This window comes from Echinops telfairi, unplaced genomic scaffold, assembly GCF_000313985.2.
Source record: "Echinops telfairi isolate 266 unplaced genomic scaffold, ASM31398v2 ScPeMD7_7469;HRSCAF=8507_1, whole genome shotgun sequence".
Classification (NCBI taxonomy): domain Eukaryota; kingdom Metazoa; phylum Chordata; class Mammalia; order Afrosoricida; family Tenrecidae; genus Echinops; species Echinops telfairi.
This window is the reverse complement of record NW_022111373.1, coordinates 63,026,842-63,049,246: the sequence shown is the minus strand read 5'-3', so window position 1 is coordinate 63,049,246 and position 22,405 is coordinate 63,026,842.

Here is a 22,405-nt window from a genome sequence, read left to right as displayed (position 1 = left end):
CAGTAAGTATCAATGTATTATGATTGCATGTTTGATCAGTTTCAGATTGAAGACATTGGTGGGATTCTTCAACTTGCTCATCGTTATCTTTGGTGATTGGTGAATAAATTTGAATAATAGTTGTATTTATTTGATTTCCTGGAATGCTAACAGATACAATTCTCTCACAGACAGCATTGTACTTCAAGACAGATCTTAACATGTCCTTGAAGACTATGAATGCTTAATTTCCAGCATATAAGCCATATGGTTCCATCTTGGAAACCATATAGTTTTCTGATTGAAAATCACCAATACCAGTTCATTTCAACCCACTAATGCCTATAATATTGACTTACTTGCTTCCCATTTCATCTTGTTTTGAACAGAACCCAAACCTTTATTAAAGTTGGGAAACAATTTCACTTTTGACAACATCAATTTTCCTGGATTCATACCTTATACAACCAAAGTTCTGATTATTAATTGATGTTGCCAGCTGTTCCTTCTCATTTTGCATCATGTGCCATCAGCTAATGAAAGTCCCAAAGACTTTAATCTGAAAGGCTTTATTCCATCCATGGCCTTCTGGTTGACTTTACATTGAGAAAGTAGGTCTTCCACAGTGATATTTTGAGTGCCATTTGAGCTGACAAGCTCATCACCTGGCACTAACTCTGATAATATTCTGATTCTTTTCATGATTAGCATTTAACCATGTTTCTATTCTGTTGATATGATTTCCTGAGGCTGATTCTTCATAAGTGAGTAGCCCATACCTTTTTTGTAGCCAGTTCTTATTCTAGAAGCTCCACTAAAACCTGTCCATTTTGGTAACTTTCCTGGCATTTGAAATACTGATGACACAACCTCCAGCATCATAGCAACACACAAGCCACCAGAGTATGACAAACTTATAGACTGTAGTGTGTCCGTCCCAAGCCATGGTATTTTCAATTGCCTCATATGCGTGTGAAAGTTGGATATTGAAAAGGAGGACAGAAGAAATATTTATGCATTTGAACTATGGTGTTGGTGAAGAATATTGAAAGAACCATGGGTAGTCAAAAGAACAAACACGTCTGTCTTGGAAGAAATACAGACAGAGTGCTCCTTAGAGGCAAGGATGGTAAGACATTTCTTATGTACTTTGTACGTGTTGTCACAAGCCCATTAGTAGGCCACTGGAGATCCCCTTGCAGAGGGGTCTCAGGGAGGAGACGAGCCAGTCAGGGTGCTATGTAGCAACAATGAGAAATACAACTTTCCTCTAGTTCCTAAATGTTTCCTCCCCGCTCCCACTATCATGACCCAAATTCTACCTTGCAAGTCTGGCTAGACCAGAGGATGTACACTGGTACAGATAGGAACTGGAAATACAGGGAACTCAGGGCGGATGATCCCTACAGGACCAGTGGCGTGAGTGGCGATACTGGGAGGGTAGAGGGAAAGTGGGTTGGAAAGAGGAAACCGATTACAAGGAACTATATGTGACCTCCTCCCTGGGGGATGGACAACAGAAAAGTGGGTGAAGAGAGACGTCGGACAGGGCAAGATATGACAAAATAATAATTTATAAATTATCAAGGGCTCATGAGGGAGTGGGTAGCGGGGAGGGAGGGGAAAAATGAGGACCTAATGCCGGGGGCTTTAAGTGGAGAGGAAATGTTTTGAGAATGATGAGGGCAATGAACGTACAAATGTGCTTTACACAATTGATGTATGTATGGATTGTGATAAGACTTGTATGAGCCCCTAATAAAATGATTTTTTTAAAAAGAGCCCATCCCCTGGAGAAGGGCGTCATGCTGCTTAAAGTAGCTAGAATAGCATGGCAGCAAAGAAAGGGAAGATCTTTGACAATGTGGATTGACAGAATGGCTGCACCCATCAACTCGTATGCAAGAACAATTGTAAGGACAGCGCAAGACTGGGCATTGTTTCATTCTGTTGTACATAGAGTAATTATGAGTATGATCCGACTCAGCCACACCTACCAACGTACTGAGTAGAGAGATTGCTGGGTTATCTGGTTTTTCTATTTGAATTTGTTTAAAGAAACATCACACTATTTTCCATAGGGATTATACTATTTTTCAAGCTCACTGGAGTTTATGAGAATTGCAATCTCCCCACGTCCTCTCCCATATTTGTTATTTTCTATTGTAAATGTTGTGTATTGTTCTTATAACTAAGGATTGCCAGTATTTCTTCATATGATGGTTGGCCTCCTAGATGTCATCCTCAGTGAATTGTTTCTCATGTCCTCCACTCATTTTTTAATTGGATTATTTGTGTTTATCTTATTGAAGTGTTCAAATTTTCTACAGATTTTTATAGTAGCCCTTTATTCCATATAATATTACCAAAAATAATTCCCCCATTCCATGGGTTCTTGTTTTACTCTTTTTTTTAGTGAATGAGTCCGTGAGTGAGAGTGAGTCAGTGAGTGAGAGTGAGTGAATTAGAGAGTGAGAGAGTGTTTCAGTGAGTGAGAGAGTGAGAATGAGTGAATTAGAGAGTGAGTGAGTGAGTGAATGAGAGTGAGTGAGTGAGTGAATGAGAGTGAGTGGGTGAGAGCGTGAGTGAGTGAGTAAGTGAGTGGGTGAGTGAGTGAATGAGAGTGTGAGAGAGAGTGAGTGAGTGAGAAAATGAGTGTGTGTGTGAGTGAGTGAGTGAATGAGAGTGGGTGAGTGAGTGAGTGAGTGATTGAGAGAGTGTGAGAGTGAGTGAGTGAGAGAGTGTGAGTGAGTGAGAGAGTGAGTGAGTGAGTGAGTGAGAGAGTGAGTGAGTGAGTGAATGAGAGTGGGTGAGTGAGAGAGTGAGTGAGTAAATGAGTGAATGAGAGAGTGAGTGAGAGAGTGAGTCAGTGAGTGAGAGAGTGAGTGAGTCAGTGAGTCAGTGAATGAGTCAGTGAGTCAGTGAGTGAGTGAGAGAGTGAGTCAGTGAATGAGAGTGAGTGACAGTGAGAGAATTAGAGGGTGAGAGAGTGAGTGATTGAGTCAGTGAGAGAGTGAGTCAGTAAATGAGTGAGTGAGTGAATGAGTGAGTGAGTGAGTGAGTGAGAGAGTGAGTGAGTGAGTCAGTGAAAGAGAGAGTGACTCTTGTTTTACTCTTTTGATGAAGTCATTTGATGCACACAAATGCCATAACTTTAGGAGATCATAGTCTTTTATTTTGTCTTTTTCAGTGTGGGTGTTAATGCCTTTAACTCAGTCACTATTTTTTCATTAATGATCTTTATAATTCTAGGGTTCATATTTAAGTATTAAAAGCACTTGAATTAGTGTTTTATGTGTGTGATATATGAGTCTTGTTCTATTCGTATGCAAATGAAGACAGAACTTTCTAGTACCATTTATTGAAAAGACTATCTCTCCTTCCATTTAATGCTTTTTAGTCCTTTATAAAAAATCAGGTGTATGTAGGTACACGGTTTCATTTCTGAGTTCTATCACTTATTTATTTTAATTTGAATATATATATATATAAACTTGTAGAAGTTATACATTGGTATGTACATATATCTCACACTAAAATAATACTGCATTGTGAAAATGTACTGCAAGGTATTCTTAAAAAGCAAATATATCACTGTAGAGAACTAAGGTACGCCTGACCCAAGGTCTGTTTTTTCCAATAGACACAAGAATTGATACATTTAGGCTATGATTTTGGTGAATGGTAAATACTCCATGGACAGAACAAAGAACAAGCAAATTGGTCTTGGGAGAAGTATGGCTGGGCTGCTCCTTAAAAGTGAAGATGGCAGGACTTCATCTCATATACTTTGGCCATTATATCAAGAGTGACCAGTCGTTAGAGATGGACATCATGCTGTCCAAAAAGAGGGCCAGTGAAAAAGAGCAACACCGTCAAAGGGATGGATTGACTCTGTCTGCAACAATGGACTTAAAAATGGCAAAGATTCCGAGGATAGCACTTGACCATGCAATGTTTTGTTTTGTTGTGTCCAGATTTGCTATGAGTTGTATTTAATTCAGCAGCACCTAATAAGATATAATAACACAGGAATTTTTCTTACATTAATAATAAAATTTGACTGAAATGATCTGTTTGAGTATTACAACTTTTGAGTATTTAATAGAATTTTCTCAGGAAGGTTTTATGAAGACAGTATATGGACCCATCTATCAATTGTTTCATGTGGACATGTAAGTAATAAAAGGTTAAGACTTAGAATCTGTTTTTAATAACAGTCATATATTTAACTAAAGGGAAAAGCCAAAGAGTGGACATCTTCATTTAGAGCTTTGAAAAAGTACCATAAAAGTAATTCATCTACCTTAATTATGCCAAGGAAGAGACAAAATTTACTCCTTCATAAATGGCTTTTAGAATTTAATTTTAGGTGTTCTGCTTGGTGGGCATTTGAAAATAAAGTTTGATGAAACTTATGACTTTGAATTTAATCTTATCTTCCTATGGCCTGTGTCTTGAAGTGAAAAGGGAGGATATTAGCTGCTACTTCTCTAAACGCTGACAAAATAAGTGGCATAGCAACAGAATATAAAGCCTTTAATCCACTGAAGCAATAGATTTGCTCTTTTATCTTTAATGATTTCTAACTGATAACAGTGATATTTATATTTTACTCTAGAATGTAATTAATAGCTTTAATTTTGAAATGATCTTAGGAAAAATTTTAAGATCATTCAATGTGGTTGAATTGTGTTCTTTGGAAGACAAACATATATTCTAGGTGTGCACATGATTTCTGATCAAATTTTAGAGCACCTACTGTTGTCATTATGCATAAATAAATCTATATAATGTTCAGAATGGTACCAGTAGTGGTTCAGTGATACAATTCTTTCCTTTGATAGGAGATACCCATCTTTGTATCTGGTCAATGGAAGTTTGTGAGTTGTTATAATGCTGAACTCATTTCAACAGCACTTCTAGACTAAAACAAACTGGAAGTATAAGTCTGACAATTGACTTCTGAAAACCAGCTATTGAAACCCGATAGATTACCATGGATGGTGGTGGATGGGAGGATCAGGCAGAATTTCATCCCATTGTGCATAAGTTCTTCATGAATTGGGAAATAAATCCATGCAGGAAATAACAATGATAATATAATTTTCAGAACATATGCAATTATTTTTTCAGGGCAAGGTAGTTTTTCATGCTCAATTTGAAGAATGTGGTTATTAGAAATTAATCAGGGGAGTCTCTAGAAATGAAGAGGAGATTCCGAAGGTGGCAGCTACACAAATCACGTGTTTCTTCTTGAATGAACAGAAAGGTAGTGGGTACAATTAAATCAGAGTCTTGAAATAAAACTGCTGACATTAAATCTGATTTATATTGCAACTTTTCAGAGTCCTTTGTGACTTACTCAGACCTTTTAATTTTTTATCTTCCCCAAGCCATAGCTAGCAGTCTCACCGTGATGTTCTTTAAAATTCTGAAAGCGAGTTGGATGCTAGGAGTTGAACTTGGGTCAGTCTGGGATAGAAGTAGATCTGTATCATTGTTATGAATAGAAATAAAATTGGTGATTTAAGCATATGAAAATATTGAAATCTGGCATGAAACTATAAAAACTCCACACCCATTTTAATCAAAGATTTTCTTGAGGTCTTAGAAAGAATAAGAGGGAAGGCAGTAAAAAAACTTCCTCTAATTTAAAAAAGAAAGTGGAAAGTCAACAGTAGGAGTTGGGAAGTCGCCACATACTTTGATGGCAGTCAGACAGCATGAGGTATATTCCCTTTTTTATTTGTTTGCTTCTTTCCTTCTTTATATTTAATTAATTCATTTATCTTGTGAGACTACACACAGCAAAATATACATCGATTCAACAGTTTATACAAGTACACTTTAGTGACATCGATTCTATTCTGTGAGCTAGGCAACTATTCTCATCTCTTTTATTGAGTTGTTCTCTACCCATTGATGTAAAAATCACTGTCACCTAAGGTTCCTATCTAATATCCCCCTGCCTTTTCTTTTTGTAGAACAGTCTTTTTGGGCTATAATTCACATATCACACAATTCAATAGCACAATCATATTGAGAAGAATTTAACAATCATCACCACAATTAATGTTTGAGCATTGTCCTCTTTCTTATAATTATTGGTATTAGCTCATTTCCCCCAGTGTCCCTGTCATAGTCCCAAAAAAACACTAATCTAGTTACTCTCTATATAGATTTACCTATCCTGCATTTCATATACAGAAAAACATACAAAAAAAAGAACAAAAAACAACAAACCAACAATAACAAAGCAAAGCAGAGAAAAATCTCAATAGAAAAGAAATCAGAGAATATGAAAAACTAGAGCAAATTTAAGATGGGTCCAAAAGGAGATCAAAGACAGGGTGAGTATCAGCTATATTCTGACTCACATCTTACCACAGGGCATTTTGTCCTATTTATTCAATAAACATTTTATAATCAGAAAGTGTGGAATAGCAAGACTGCTCCAATCTCACTGTTTTTTTTAATTTTACAAGGTAGAAGGGTAAATAAGACCTGAATAGAATTTATGATCATTTAAAATTGACATATCATCTAATATCTCTTTAAACTAATTAACCACATTTTCCCCCTTTCCTTTAAGGCAGCAGTTCTCAACCTGTGGGTCACGATCCCTTTGGGTGTCGAACGACCCTTTCACAGGAGTCACATAACAGTAGCAAAATTACAGTAATGAAGTAGAAAAAAAATAATTTTATGGTTGGGGCTCACCACAACATGAGGAACTGTGTTAAAGGGTCGTGGCATTAGGAAGGTTGAGAACCACTGTTTTAAGGTAACACATTTTTGTAAAAAGAAAAATTCCCACAGGACACAAGATACATACCAAGAGAACTATCATAGTATCTCAGGTCTGATCATAGTGTTCTGCCACACTGTTTCTTGTTAAGAATAAGTATTGGCAAGGACATATTCATTGAACCATCAACGATCTAAATGGAATAACTCTGAGCATGTTAAGTGGTAGCCTACCTTCCAAAGTGTTCTTGTTCCTGGATTCTCGATGGACAAAGTGTGGAAACCTTGTCTGCTCCACAAGTGCAGGCAAAGATTCTCTCTCATCGCCATCAAGCTGATTCCTGCTCATAGCAACCTTGAGCAGAGCCCGGAAGACACTGTGTGGACGTAAATGAGACATTGTTTGCGGACTGTCCCAGAACTCTTTCACCAACAGTTAGGTAAATATATTTGTTTTCATTGACATCTTAAAGAGAACAGTTTCTTCTAGAACATTAGGCATGACATAACTAGTATGTATCTCTTGAGAAAGGTATTATTTTTATAATCACTGAAGGAGATCCAACAGACATGAAAATGAGAACAGCTACTAAGAGTTAAGGACCTACTCACACAAGGCCAGACATTCTTTAGGGTGCTTGAAGCACCCTGTCACCGCTAACATTCACAGGGTAGAAGCCATAGGTTCTACGGAGATTATGGAGTTTTTCTATGCTAAAGAGTAAAAAGAGACGCAGGTTGCAAAACCCAGAGGGCTATATGCTCTCTGTTCTGTTTTTGTCCAAGGTAAAGGACAGTATGCTCCGAAGGGGGGAAAAGTGTACACAGGTAGTTGTCTGAGTCATCTCTCCTCTGCTTGAGTGTTCACGTAGTCCAGGTGTGCACATCTGGATGAAAAAGCATGCCCAAGAAACAGTGGCTGGGTTGGAAGCAAAAGAGGGAAGGAAAGTTCTAAGCTATGAACTTCCAAGAGTGAGACTGTTTAACTGAATGGAATTTAAGATTTAAAGAGTATGTGGCTTGCAGGTCAGAAACCTCTCTGGGACTTTGTGCTCATTATATGGAACTGGGCTAGACCCATGACAGTGACTCATTGCAGCGTCTTCCATTAGGCTATTTGCTAAAGAATATTCAGCCATATATTCTCTGCTAGTTCTGCAAAGTGTCAGGCTGACATTTACTTTGGTGCTCTTCGGAGTTCCTTCTGAAGTGATGTATTCCACAAATGTGTACAAGAGTGCTGTAAAAATCAACAAGCTTCTCTCTGAAGAAACGTATTGCATTTAAAAAAAAATAGTTTTCCTGGTTCAAGGTTTATAAACCAGATAAATTATCATGTTTGTTGTACATATAATTATCAGTAATATTTCATTAATTTCTAGAGGTCATTATTAATTCATTATAATTTATATTAATTCATCTGGGGGTAATTAATTAATAGCTGGGGATAATCTCATGAAAATTCAAAGGAGTTCTCTGTTACTGAAAATAAATCACAGAATTTTAATACAGTTCACCCCATGCAAACACAAAGTTCTATATTTTGCTAGGAAATATCTATTGGAAAATGGATTACTGACCCTGGTATATTTAAGATACAAGATGAAATAGGCTAAAGGGTGCCACTTTTTTGGAGGGAGGGGGCAGATCCCCTTTTGTTCCCCTAGGTCTGTGCTATAACTCACTCTTAAATTCCTCAACCATTCACAAAAAGCTGTTTATTATAGACAAAAGACATAGAATTTGATTCATCTTGTACTTGCTATTACATCTGAGATGTAAGACATATGTTCAACAACTTAAACAGTGATGTAAACAAGTGTAACTTCCAAGGACTTTCTTTTAAAACAATGAAGAGCAGTTAGCATAGTGTGGAAGAGTTATGGAAAACTTCAGAAATAATTTGGCCCTAGAATTGTTCCTGAATGATGAGAAAATTGGAATTAAGTAGGAAAAAGGGCAGAAAAAGCACAATTTATATTGGGATAGTAGCATGAGTTTTAATGGTACATGGGGAGTGGAAGTCTATGAAAAAATTGTCCTTAATGGTAAGTAGATTGGATGATTAGGGAGGAGTCAGATTGAATATTTACAGGCTTGAAATAATTCTAGAATTGAAAACTGAAATCACAATTGGCATGTTAGCCTGGGTTGATTGATTAGGGAAACAAATTCATAGACACTCATATGTGTATAAGAAAAAGGTTTATATACAAGAGCAATTGAATATGGAGAAAACATCCCAGCCCTGTCCATATCAAGTCCATAAATCTGATATTAGCCGATATGTCTGATACCAATCTATAAAGTCCTCTTGAGACTCACTAAACAAATGCAATGACACCAAATGCTGGAAGATCACTGGTCAGTGGGTGCAAAGTCTTATAGATGCAGTAACAGTAGAAGTATCTCAGGGCTGGCAGGGGTTTCCACATGGCTCCTCCAGTTCCCAGGGCACAAGGTCTATCGGTGTAGTGCCATGTATCTTGTCAGTGGAGCATCTCTCAGGGAATGAGTCTGAAAGTCTCCAAGGGAGTGAGCAGAGTCTCTCCTGCCTCCAAAGAGGAAATACAGGAATTCCAAGAATCCTCAGGGGGAAAGCCATGCCCACACAGAAGCCTCATTGACTGTACAAAGATTGACAGACTTGACTTCACCCCTTCACTCTCAGTCCTCTCAAGTCCCAAATTGACACCAGATTATGTAACTACCACAATGGGTAAAGAGGATTGTAGTGCAGACCTTTTAGCTATAGAGTAACAGTCGTTATTTTGCTTTTTTGTTGTTGTTAGAAATATTTTCCCCCAAAACCATTTTATGGAGAGCTAACATAGATCATATATATCACATATGTGATATATAATATGTACCATAGATCATATATAATAATATATCATTTTATAGTTCAAAAATATCAAGTAGTATTATATAATTGCTACCACAATCAGTTTCAAAGCATGTTCTCCCTTTGTGAACTCCTAGATATCAGCTCCCTTTAATTCCCCCTTCCCAATTACACCCCAAGACTCCTCATGCTATTTGTTGTCTCTAGAGGTTCATCAATCTGGGTTTTCTATACTGAAAAACAGAAAAATGTAACAAAACCTCAAGAGAGATACCCACAGTGATAAAATACATCAGAGATAAGCTCCAATATGTAAAAGAAACATATGCACACACAGAGAAAATGTTGAAACCCAGAGGGGGATAGAGTGACAAGGTTTTAACCATTCTTGCCAGGTTTATCAATTTAATCTCCTATATTTATCTGTCAAATATGCTGTTTGATAACCAGTTTCTTCGCCACACTCCATTATGAATATATTGAGCTTATTTCCTGTGTAGATCTCACAAATGTATCTTGGGCTTCCACTGTCATCCATAACCTACTGAAAACCAGATTCTCACAATTTAGCCTCTGATACTAATCCCTCCTTCAGTTTTCCTTTATACAACTTACAATCCTTGGGCCACAGATGATGTGCTTTATCCATGTGGACTTAGTTGACTTAGATGTCACTTAGGTGGCTGCTTGTTTGGAAACAAGTGGTGTTAGTCTGGGTACTTTAGAGAAACAAATACAGAAACTCATGTATAAGAGAGAGTTTTATATAAAGGTTAAGTGCACATCAACAAAATATCCCAAACCAGTGCTGCCCAATCCCACAAGTCCAACATTAACCCATATGTCCAACACCAATCCACAAAATCCTCCTCCAACTCACCAAACACACACTATGATGCCGACTACAGGAGGAAAGCCAAGTCAGTGAATGTGTAAGCATCTCAGCACTGGCAGGGGTCTCCACACGGCTGCTTCAGCATCCAGGGCTGTATCAGGGTAGATCCATGTGGCTTCTCCTTGGGGATGTCTTGCAGGAAGTGAGCCTTGCCAGTTGAAGCAGGGAACTGGCTAAGGCAGTTGCACCCTGGTCGGACCATCACAAAGCAAGAGACCCGAGGACTCGAAAGGCGAGGCTCACTGAGCCATTTATCCCCCTGCCCTTCAATTAAGCCCACATGTGTTTATCGGGCAGGTTGGCACAATAAACTAACTACCTCACAAGCCTTTAAGACGCAGATGCTCTTTTATCGGACAGTCAGGCACCATTTAATTTCTTCACCATACTTTGCTATAGCACCCATATCTTCTGTGTTTCCTTTATGAGGGTGAATATTGAGAAGAGTCAAAATGTAAGAACTAATTGTTCTTAAATTGGAGCTAGAATTTAGTGTGATCCCCCAATCCCTTCCTATATTTGTTTCTTTATCTGCCTTTCACTTCCCTTAGAGACCTTCTTCATAGAGAGTCTTATTGATCCCTGGAGCATAAAAATCTTCTGTTAATATTGTCATCAATTAACCTCTGGTACCAATTTTTTAAATATTGTTGAGAGAGGGATATTGGGCCACTGTGGGTTAACTACATATCACAATATTTGAAGTATTCCCTTGTACAAAATAAACTCTGTAGTGGCTGGACACTACTTAAACAAAAGATGGGAATTGGTTGCCAGGCAAAATTTATATTAATACTCACTTATAGGCACTTCCTTGGCCCTCAGTGGTAAATTAGAGGAACAGACAATCTTGAGTTGGAAAATTTTCATTTAACTAAGTAAACAGAGAGGTAGAACGCAATGACACACAGTACACACACTCTTCAGGTTATGAATGAGATTTGTTCCTAAATATGCTGTTAACTTGCATTCTTGGGTAAATTCAAATAGATTATCTAGTTCTTATTGAGTTTTACATTAGTTTAGGAAAATACTTGAAAACTTTCCAATGATTTAAAAGCTGCATGTGCCTCAAGTGAAGGTGATTATAATAAAGAATTTGTTGTGGTGGTTCAATTGTTTCAAAGTTAGGACAAACTTACATTAAAAGATAGTATAGCAATAATGAAACCCACAACCTTCCTCTAGTTCTTAAACGCTTCCTCCCCCCAACTACCATGACCCCAATTCTGCCTTGCAAACCTGGTTAGACCAGCAGATGCACAGTGGTACAGATGGGAACTGGAAACACAGGGAATCTAGGACAGATGAACCCCTCAGGACCAGGGGTGACAGTGGCGATACCAGGAGGGAAGGGGTGGGTAGAAATGGGGAATTGATCACAGGGATCTACATATAACCTCCTCTCTGGGGGATGGGCAACAGAGGGATGGGTGAAGGGAGACGCCGAGCAGTGTAAGATAAGATACAATAATAATTTATAAATTATTAAGGGTTCATGGGGGAGGGGGGAGGGAAGAAGGAGGGGGCGGGGGAAAAGGGAAAATGAGCTGATTCCGGGAACCCAAGAGGAAAGCGAATTTTGGGAATGATGAGGGCAACAAATGTATAGGTGTGCTTTACACAATTGATCTATGTATTGTGATGAATGTATGAGCCCCAATTAAATGATTAAAAAAATAAAATAAATTTTTAAAAAAGACAGATATGAATGGTCTAGTGGTCTGTAAGTTGAAAGTTCACAACCCTGAGAACTTACTGTATAAAATAAAGGTAAGGAAATCAAAATGAATGAATAGCTTTTTATAGCAATAGGGTTCATATTCCATATACTGTTTTATATCATTTTTCATTAAGGACCTTGAAAAATTATAATAATTTTTATATACCTTATTTTTATCGATCTGAAAAATAGAAATAGAACCACTGTAATTTGTGTCAAAATAACAAAAAGCATGTAATACACTTAATCAAGACCCCAAAAGCAAGTATACCATAGTCATTATTAATTGGTCTTTTATTCAAACTTTTCTCTCAATCTTGCCACAGGTATCCAAAATATTCTATTTAAATGGCAGTACTCTTAGTTTGACTACAGCTACAATGCATTTGGGTAGTAAGTTACTCAAAGTAAGACTATGAAAGAGAAGTAAAGCTATAAAGGCTTTGAAGAGAAATGTGAAACTGTCCAGAGAAAACTGACTTATAGACTGCCCTAAAATGAATCTTGAAAATAATACTGAGAAAAGAAAAGTTGCCATCCTCCTAATCTCAGGGACTTACTCTATTGAGTTAAGAATATGTTTTTGGAACTAAATTTTATGCTAGAATGTGTCATCACAATAATCCAGTAAATTTTAATTTTCATTTCCAGTTTTAGTACAGTCTCATTGTGCCTTTCCCTTGCAATGACAAATGTTCCTTGGGTTTGGAAAGACCCTGGAGGTAACTGATACACAGAATTATGTCTCACCTTATTATCTCACACTTGTGTCTTCCTCATATGAAGAAATTAAAATATCTGCTCTTCCTCTTACAATATGATATCTGTACTAAGTTGTTTCTCAACTTAAAAAAGGTCTTATTTTTAAATGAGAGTCTGAGAACTTAGTTTTGCTTAGATCTCAATGACTCTTCTTTATTTTGAAATTTCACATATTCTGTTTAAGGATGGGAACATGCAAAGATGTACTGATCATTACCTGCAACTGAGAAACAAGCATTGGACATGAGGAAGCAATAATAGTTGGAAAATATGCTTGATGATTGAAACAAAGTTGGAGATTGCATGATAGGATTTTGCAATAGATATTCATAGCAAATCCTTTTTTTCAACAACACAAAAGGGAATCCACATGGACTTCTGCAGATGAAATACACAGATATCCAATTGACTACAACTGTGAGCAGACACACTGGAGCAGCTCAATATCAGCTGCTAAACCCAGGCCAGGGGCTCACTGTGGAACAGGCCCTCAATTGTTCACATATAAGTTCACGATAAAGCTGAAGGAATTCACATATAAGTTCATGATAAAGCAAGCCCACAAGAGCTAAAATAGGACCTGGTGTCTCTCCCACCTGAATTTGGAAAACATCTCAAAAACCGTTTTGACTCACTAAACACTAATGACCAAAGACCAGGACATCAAGATAATATTGTATTAAGAGAGCAACATGTTACTGAAAAGACAGGAAAAAAAGAAAAGATCAAAGTGATGTCAAAAGAAACTCTTAAACTTGCTATTAGTCATAGAGTAGTAAAATAAAAGGAAGGAAGGAGGAAGTCAGAGCTGAATAGAAAATTTCAAAAGAAAGACAGAGGCAAATATTACACTTAAATGTATACTATAGACCTATAACTAGAAAAATAAAAGGAAAAAACATACTCAACATATCTGAAACTAAAAGATCTCAAGAAAAATTCAAACCTTGATTTGTAATCTTGAAAGATTCTATGGGAAAAATATTGAATGATGCATCAAGAAAAGATGGAAAGAATATATAGTCACAGTACCAAAACTAACTAGTTGATATTCAAACATTTCAGGAGGTAGCATAGGAACAAGGACTAATGGTGCTGAAAGAAGAAATTCAAGTTGCACTAGATGTATTAGGAAAAAATAAGGCTCCAGAAATTGATGAGATACCAATTAAAATGTTTCAGGAAGCTGAGGAAACACTGGAAGCACTCACTCATCTATGCCAGGAAATTTGGAAGACAGATACTTGGCCAACTGGATGAAATCCATATTTGTACCTATTCCAAAGAAAGCTGGCCCAACGGAATGCTCAAACTATAGAACGATATCATTGATATCACATACAAGTAAAATTTTGCTGAAGATAGCACCTAATAACAACTAAAGTTTTTAATATAAAATACTTCTTTCTGTAAGCTACAGAGTCCTTTGGCGGTCAAAATTAATTAAAGGTTACTTCAAGACCATAGGGTTTTATAGTTTCACTAGTGAGTAATATAAAATTAAACATATAGCAATAAAGATTTGACTATCATATTTCTTCCTTAAAGTTTCTGCTAATATATTAGTGACACTTGCATTACTCTGAATTGTCTAGAGAAACAAATTTATAAAACACTCATGTGTATAAGAAAGAGCTTAATATACAAGATAAATGATATATTAAGAAAATATCGCAGCCCAGTCCAGATCTAATCCATAAGTGCAATATTAGCCCATGTGTCCAATACTAGTTCATAAATTTCTCTTTAGACCCATGCAGCACATGCAATGATGCCGAATGCAGGAAGATCACAGGCCAGTGGGTAGAAGGTATTGTGGATCCAGTGGCAGTGGAGGCATCTCAACACTGGCTAGACCTCCATGAGTCCCCTCCAGCTCTCTGAGTATCTCAACAGAAGGAACGGGAAGGCAGAGAGACTGGGTCTGGCCTCCTCTGAGCTATTTATCTCCATCACACCTCCAAATGAGGTCATCAAGCTGCACCTTAATTGACAGGCTAGACTCCACCCTTTCACTCAAGTTGACAGGAGATTATGTAACTGCCACAACCCTCTTCTTTTATCTTTTGTTTAAAAGTCCATTGACAAATTACATATTAATTTGAAATACATGAAATCTGATGCACATACATATACATTCTTTCTTTTATGCAAATTGCACCTCTCCTCGTGTGTATTTCCCATTTCTTCTAATTGTTTTACACTGTAAATACAAAATGAACTCAGTTCTATGAATGCAACATTATGGAATTGTTACAGGGATGTGGCTCAAGATTCCAAGGTTCTCCACTGTTTCATTCTTGTGGGGTTCACAAGAAGGATTTCAGGCAAGGGACACAATTCAGACCAGAGACAGAGAAAAGGGTTGTACTGAAATGGTGCATTTATTGAAGGGGATATTTTGGAAAAAGAAGTCCAAAGGACCCTTAAAAAAATTAAACTTCAATAAGCCCATTATGACTTAGTAACCTGGTATCATTTTCTCCAGACCCCAAACTCAAGAGTCTATTCAATCATGGTGGGTTTGTGTCAACATTCTCTCTCTCCATCCAGCCTTTCCAGCACCTCCAGTTTCTTCTATCGATAAGGAAATGGGTCTTAAGTGCTCTTCACCTTCCTTTGTGCTGGAGAGATATGTGGGGAAACATGTCTCCATTTCTCTTTTGTGTGATGATTTCTGCAAGATTGCTCCCATCATCACTTCTTCCCTCCTTTGCTCTCTCTCTTCTGTCTAGCTAACATTCCCCTCATCCTTCAAAGTGATACCACCCAAATGATGTTGGATGTTGGAGGGCAAAATCTTTCTTCTGTAACTACTTCCTGCTGAACAGGTACATAGAGCTGTGCTAATTTTGATGTCACCATTTCTCTTCCCTAGGTGGGTAAGGGGGTCAGGGAAAAGCATCTGCATGGCAATTGGAAGCAGCCAGATTGAGGGGATTGAGCAGCAGGGTGGAGTATATAGGCTACACACTCATTTGTGGCCTTATGGATTCCATCCTGAAAGGGACAAAGTGAACAAGGACATTAAATATACAAGGTCCAACAAGATGTGGAAGAATAATAGAGGTCCAGGGGCACAGGAAAGGTAGTAACCAGGAACTCCATGACCAGACATCTGAGCAGGAGCTCTATTCATGTGCAGCTGGGGCCTGTAATTCTCATGCTAGGTCCTAGAACCAGTGAATATGTTCTTGAATGTAGTCCATTTTGTTTACCCAGAAACATTCTTCTTTGAACATGGCACAATTTCTGCCTTGAGCCTCTTCCAACAGGTCTAGGCTCCTCCAATTCTGGAGACCAACTTCTGTTAGGTATCAGGAAAAGGGGTTGTTCCTCTCCATGCCTAGGGGCCCCCTATAGGAAGTTGGGAGCCAATGCAGGCTAAGGGGCGTGCTCTAATTCAAGTCCAAATTAGGTAGGCAGTACACCTGGGTTGGCTCAAACTGGGCTAGGTTAGCTTAATTCAGTCAATGGGGTCAACCAGTATTGTCAACAGGCCTCCCAGGCAAAAGCCCTAAAGGCTGGAACCTAGAGCCTATGGCCCCTGCCTTGAGTTGGACAAGTTCAGAAGAAAGGTGGGAATATGTATATATATATATGTGTGTGTGTGTGTGTGTGTGTGTGTGTCTTGCAGAGACTAATCCACTGGCTCCTGGGAAGTCCCTACAATTCCTGCCAGAGCACAGATTCTTAATAGAAGAGGGATCATCGACTGTGCTCTTTTTGATATTTATACAAGAAAAAAAAATCAGTACCATCGAGTTGATTTCAACTCATGGCAACCCTATAGGACAGGGTAGGACTGCCCCTCTGAGTTTCTGAGGCTGTAACTCTTTATGAGAATAGAAAAGCTCATCATTCTTCCAAGGGTTTTGAACTGTTGTCCTTTTGCATCTCAGCCTAATGTATAAACTTACACCACTAGAGCTCCCTGGACCTCTCTAGGTTTTGCTTAATGGAATAAGTGTGAGTGCTGTGGCATTAACAACAGATATTGTGGACACAACATATTCCAAGGTGCAAAGCCCTATCCAGTTGGTTGGTAAACACTGATATACAGAGCTTACACAGAAAAAATAAAAATTTCCCCTTGAGGAGGGAGGCATACCAACATATAATATATAACTGAGTTGGATTTATTTGTTCAGCACTAACCAGATATATATTTCTAGAAGTAAGTGTTCGCAAAAGATGGTACCGTTTGAAGACTAAAACAGGGAGTGGTGTTATCAGTAAAGTTGTCAGAATCATACATTAATGCCAAGATAATTGGTTTACAGATTGAGAAGTTGAGATTAACAGAGTTCTAGTGATATGCTGGAGGTGTGAAACTAGTGAGATGCAAAAATGAGTTCCTATCTCAGATGTGTCAAATACCATGGAGTCCAGAGGTAGGATTTTCCTCCCTCATTGCACTACATCTCACAGGCCAGGCAACTAAAAAAAGGATATATTGTCCAATTATAGAGAAATTATCCTCTATATATATAGGACATTGGAGGATAATTAAGAGATAAGAAAATGCTTCTGCCTTCAAATTTCCTCTTATGTAATATAATGATAGGTAATGTGTGTGTGTGTTTGTGTGTGTCACTTTGTCTGAGATTCTACCCATAACACTTTTCTCTATATGGCCCAATGTACAAAAATTAAAAATGAAAGGGGCAATATTCCCTTAAAAGACAATTACTTATTTAGCACAAATTAGTTCATTTCATTGGGTTAGTGGTCTTGAAAATATGTAAGGAAGTGAAAACTTGTCTTAAAGGGAAGAAATAGATAAGAAGTAATAGAGAGGATGTTTCTAGGATGTTTGGGCATGGGAAAAACCTGGAGTGAAAGGCAATGAGCGTCAGTATCTTCTGAATGCCTAGATAAGACTTATAGCTGTGGTGAGAAGAGTATGGGATGACTTTCCCAATTAGTATCTTAAATGTATCTGTGGATGTATGTATAAAAGCACCTAGTAGGAATATTTCCACATCAATATCAGTGACTGAATCTTTACTTCATTCAATTGCTGACCACCTCAGTCAAGAGAGAGCTAAGAGTAACTCAGTATAACAAGACAACATTTATCAGGACTTTTACAGGAATTGCACATATACATCCTAAGCACAATCAATTGTATGGCATAAATGGAGTTTCTTTAGCGAGAGAAGGAAAACTATCTTAAGGAACAATGAAAATTTAGTTTGGGTTTCTGGTCCACAAGGTCATGAACCCACAATCACAGTTTGGGACTTAGGTAACTGATACTGTGAAGGACTCGCAAAATGCAGTGAATTAAGTTAACATGGTTCTTCTAGGCATAGCCTCTGTTGCTCCCACCAAAAAACTTCATTTCCCTGATGGTACAGAGAAGAAGTAGAGGAAGATACTGACTGAATTATGTGACACAGCTGATGAGATATTAACAGGATTAATTGTGATTGCCATCCAGGTATATAAAATCTGTGGTAATTACATAACCTGTTGTCAATTTGAGAGTATTAGGGTGAAGGGGTGGAGTTTAGCCTTACAATCAGGTCACAGATTGATGACCTCATTTGGAGGTGCTAAGGAGATAAATAGCTCGCTGGAGGTGGGACACATGCTCACACCCTGGGAAACTCTACTGACAAGGCTCACTCCTTAGGAGACATTCTGGTTGAGAAGCCACATGGAACTGCCCTGATACCACCAGTTCCCTGAGCTGGAGGAGCCACGTGGAGCCCCCTGCCAGCACTGTGATGCTTACATTGCCACTGGATCCATAAGAATTTCCACCCACAGGCCTGTCATCTTCCTACATTCTGCATCATTGCATGTGTTTCGTGAGTCTGAAGAGAACTTTATAGATTGATATTGGACATATAGGCTAATATCAGACTTAGGGACTTGATCTGGACTGGACTGGGATGTTTTCTTAATGTACAATTACTTTTTATATAAAGCTCTTTCTTATACACATATGGGAGTCTATGGATGTTTCTCCAGTCTACCCTAACACACCAACTCATGAGCAAGATGCGGGTCCCATTATGAACAAGGGATGATTCAAGAGTGGAGTGTGTCCTTTTGAAATAGACAAGCTCAAATCTCCACTTTTAAGCAGAATTGTCACAAGAACACGTTTCCTTGAGGGCATCTTCCCCTCTGCCTGGCCTCTGCCTGGCCTGAGGTAATCTATTTTTACATCACAATGCATGTAAGTGTCCTGAACTCCTCCTCTCTCCTTATCAAGAGACTGCAGTAAGTCTCTCTCAGTGACAGGAGTGTTCATTTCTCCCCCAGCTAGGAGGACAAGCTGGAGACAAAATCAGAGGAATAGGATCATAAAACAAGGCCCCTGAAACTTTACCTAAATGTACTTTTTGTTTTACTTCTGTCAATACCACTTAGTTATATAAGTATTTTAACTTTCTTTCTTTTTTTTTTCTTTTCTGCTTTCTGTATGTTACCCTTCCTGAATAATATAAAAGGGACTTGGTCAGGGAAGACTGGCACTGCAGGCTGGTGAAAAGTTTCTTTTGAACATATCGCACCGCAATCCAGGCTAGCCTGACAATAAAGACTTTAGACAATTCACTTTGAACCCCAAGATCCTGGTATATTGAACACCCTGGATCCAGAGAGCAACCTGGACACCAGAGGAGCTATAGAGGAGCAACAATAGCAGAACCCAGAGTCAGAGCAGGAGAGAGTGAAGCCCTTCCCAGAGCAAATGAGTCAAAGCACTTTGGGCCAGTCACTGATTTAAGGAATGGGGTACTGTATATCCTCGTGTATAAGCCAAGTTTTTCAGCACATTTTTAATGCAGTTTCTGTGGTAAGATTAGGTGCTGAGGCTGATATTGGGGTTGGCTTATAATTGAGTGTATACGGTATTTCTGGGTACTTGGGGAGCTGATTTTGCTCACCAGTAATTGGAGAGGAGTGACTGCAATAGAGGCTTATAATGAAGTAGCATGCCCTTTGGGTCTTTACTAGCAACTCTAAAAGAGCTTTGTAACATTGCTGGAGTAGGCTGGAGGATTGGCCAAGAAGCTGAGGGCCAGAGGGAGGCCGGTCCTGTTAACTTCCCTAAGAAGCCCTCATGTGTGAGCTATGTGTGGCCATTGCAACAAATTATCAAACCCAGCTAAGAAGTACCTTGCTATGGAGAGCCCCTTGATAGCAGCACAGGGTGAAAAGGGATGGTGGCTGGAATGGATGACCACTGCCTGTGGCAATCAGCCTTGGGAGCTAGTGAAAGTCAGATGTGGGCCCTCATGCCATCTCCCCAGTGAATGTTCTATGACCTGAGATGAAACCTTCATGTTTGAATAAACTGAGATGGCTTGTTTCTTTTCTATTGTTCATAGAGGGGATACAAGGGCCAAAGTAAGTACTTCTGGAATGAGAAAGAATATGATGAGAGGCTATTAATGAAGAAATGGAAGAAAATGCATTGTGAGAATCTATTAAAGTATGTTTGACCCTTTTTGTGGGGTACAGATTTGAGCACATTGCGGTAGTCAGCAGCAACTGCAAATGAAGCAGTAAAATAACTATTTGTTGTAATTAATCTTATTTTGAAATGCTTTCACCAGGCCTTCACCTCACTTATCAACAAAAAGTATTTTCTTTCGGTTGACTATTGATTTGATCAATTTTTCCATAAGTGTAAAATATTATTTGGCAAGAGCAAAACCATTTTAAGCTAGTACATTTCTAAAGTTGAATGAGCTACAATTATTTCATCCCACTCACATTCCTTGCAAGATTGACATTTTAAAGTTTCATACTTATGCACCATTAATTTCAAATATACCTTCTTCGATACTTCAAGTTCTCTAATATTTGGGACTACAGACAACACCTTTACTAAGTTCTATCTTATTTACCTCATTTATTTTATATGACCAAGTTGGAATTTTCCTTAGAGACCTCCATTTCAGAGAGAAAACAATATTTTATTACTTGCAGGTACATAAAACCTAACTTAATGATTCAACTATTGTTAGCCCCTATTGGGTCAGAGTAATTGAAATTCTCTGTGCTTAGTGCTTCAGCATTTGCAAGTAACTTTATCGGCATAAATATTTCATCGCCTACTCATTCTAAATCAGGACTATACTTTTAATAGAACGATTGCTAGAATTTGAAAACTGGCTCAGAAACAGGATGGTCAATACAATTTTATTTTCTACAGATTCTAATCTCAAAGGCAATTAGATTGCTACATTCTAAAGAAGTGTGCATGGAAAGTGTCAAGTTTACACAGCTCCTGCCTTCTTGTTCAGGCACAGGAGAGAAGTCACATGTTCCTCTGGACTTTTCAGATTATGGATTTACAAGAGGCTGGTGTTCAGTGGCTTACAGTTTGTTTTTAATCCTCTGTTTGACCTTGAGCAAGATGCTGAAACTCATGGCAAAATAATTTTAACTTATTTTGTTAAAACTTAACTCATACTATGACTTTTGGTGTAAAAATGCTAGGCACACAGTTCAAACTCAATCCAAAACATAAATTATTAATTTTAAGGCTACTAAGCTTCAGGTTTCAAGTAGAAATATTGTAGAGTGACCTATAGCATAGGAGTAGCACCAAGTATGTTACTGACCAAGGGTTTCAGGAAGGATCTATATATTTTAAATCATTTATTGGGGGCTCCCACAACTCTTATCACAATCCATCCATACATCCATTGTGTCAAGCACATTTGTACATTTATTGCCTTCACCATTCTCAAAACATTTGCTTTCTACTTGAGTCCTTGATATCAGTTCCTCATTTTCCCCCTCCTTCCCTGCCCCCCTCACTCATGAACCCTTCATAATTCATAAATTATTATTATTTTGTTATGTCTTACAATGTCTGCCATCTCCCTTTACCCAATTTTCTGTTGTCCATCCCCAGGGAGGGGGCTATATGTGGATCCTTGTAATCGGTTCCCCCTTTCTAACCCCCCTTCCTTCCACCCCCTCAGTATCACCACTCTTACCACTGGTCCTGAAGGGTTCATCTGTCCTGGATTCTCTGTGTTTCCAGTTCCTATCTGTGCCAGTGTATATCCTCTGCTAGCCAGATTTGTAAGGTAGAATTGGGATCATGATCGTTGATGGGAGGTAGCATTTAAGAACTACTTGAAAGTTGTATGTTTCATCGTTGCTACACTGCACCCTGACTGGCTTGTCTTCTCCCCGCGACCCTTCTGTAAAGGGATGTTCAATTGCCTACAGATTGACTTTGTCTCCACTCCACACTCCCCCTCATTCACAATGATATGATTTTTTGTTCTTTGATGACTGATACCTGATCCTATTGACACCTCCTGGTCACACAGCCTGGTGTGCTTCTTCCATGTGGGCTTTGTTGCTTCTCAGATAGATGGCCACTTGTTTACCTTCAAGCTTTTAAGACCCCAGATGCTATATCTTTTGATAGCTGGGCACTATCAGCTTTTTACACCGCATTTGCTTA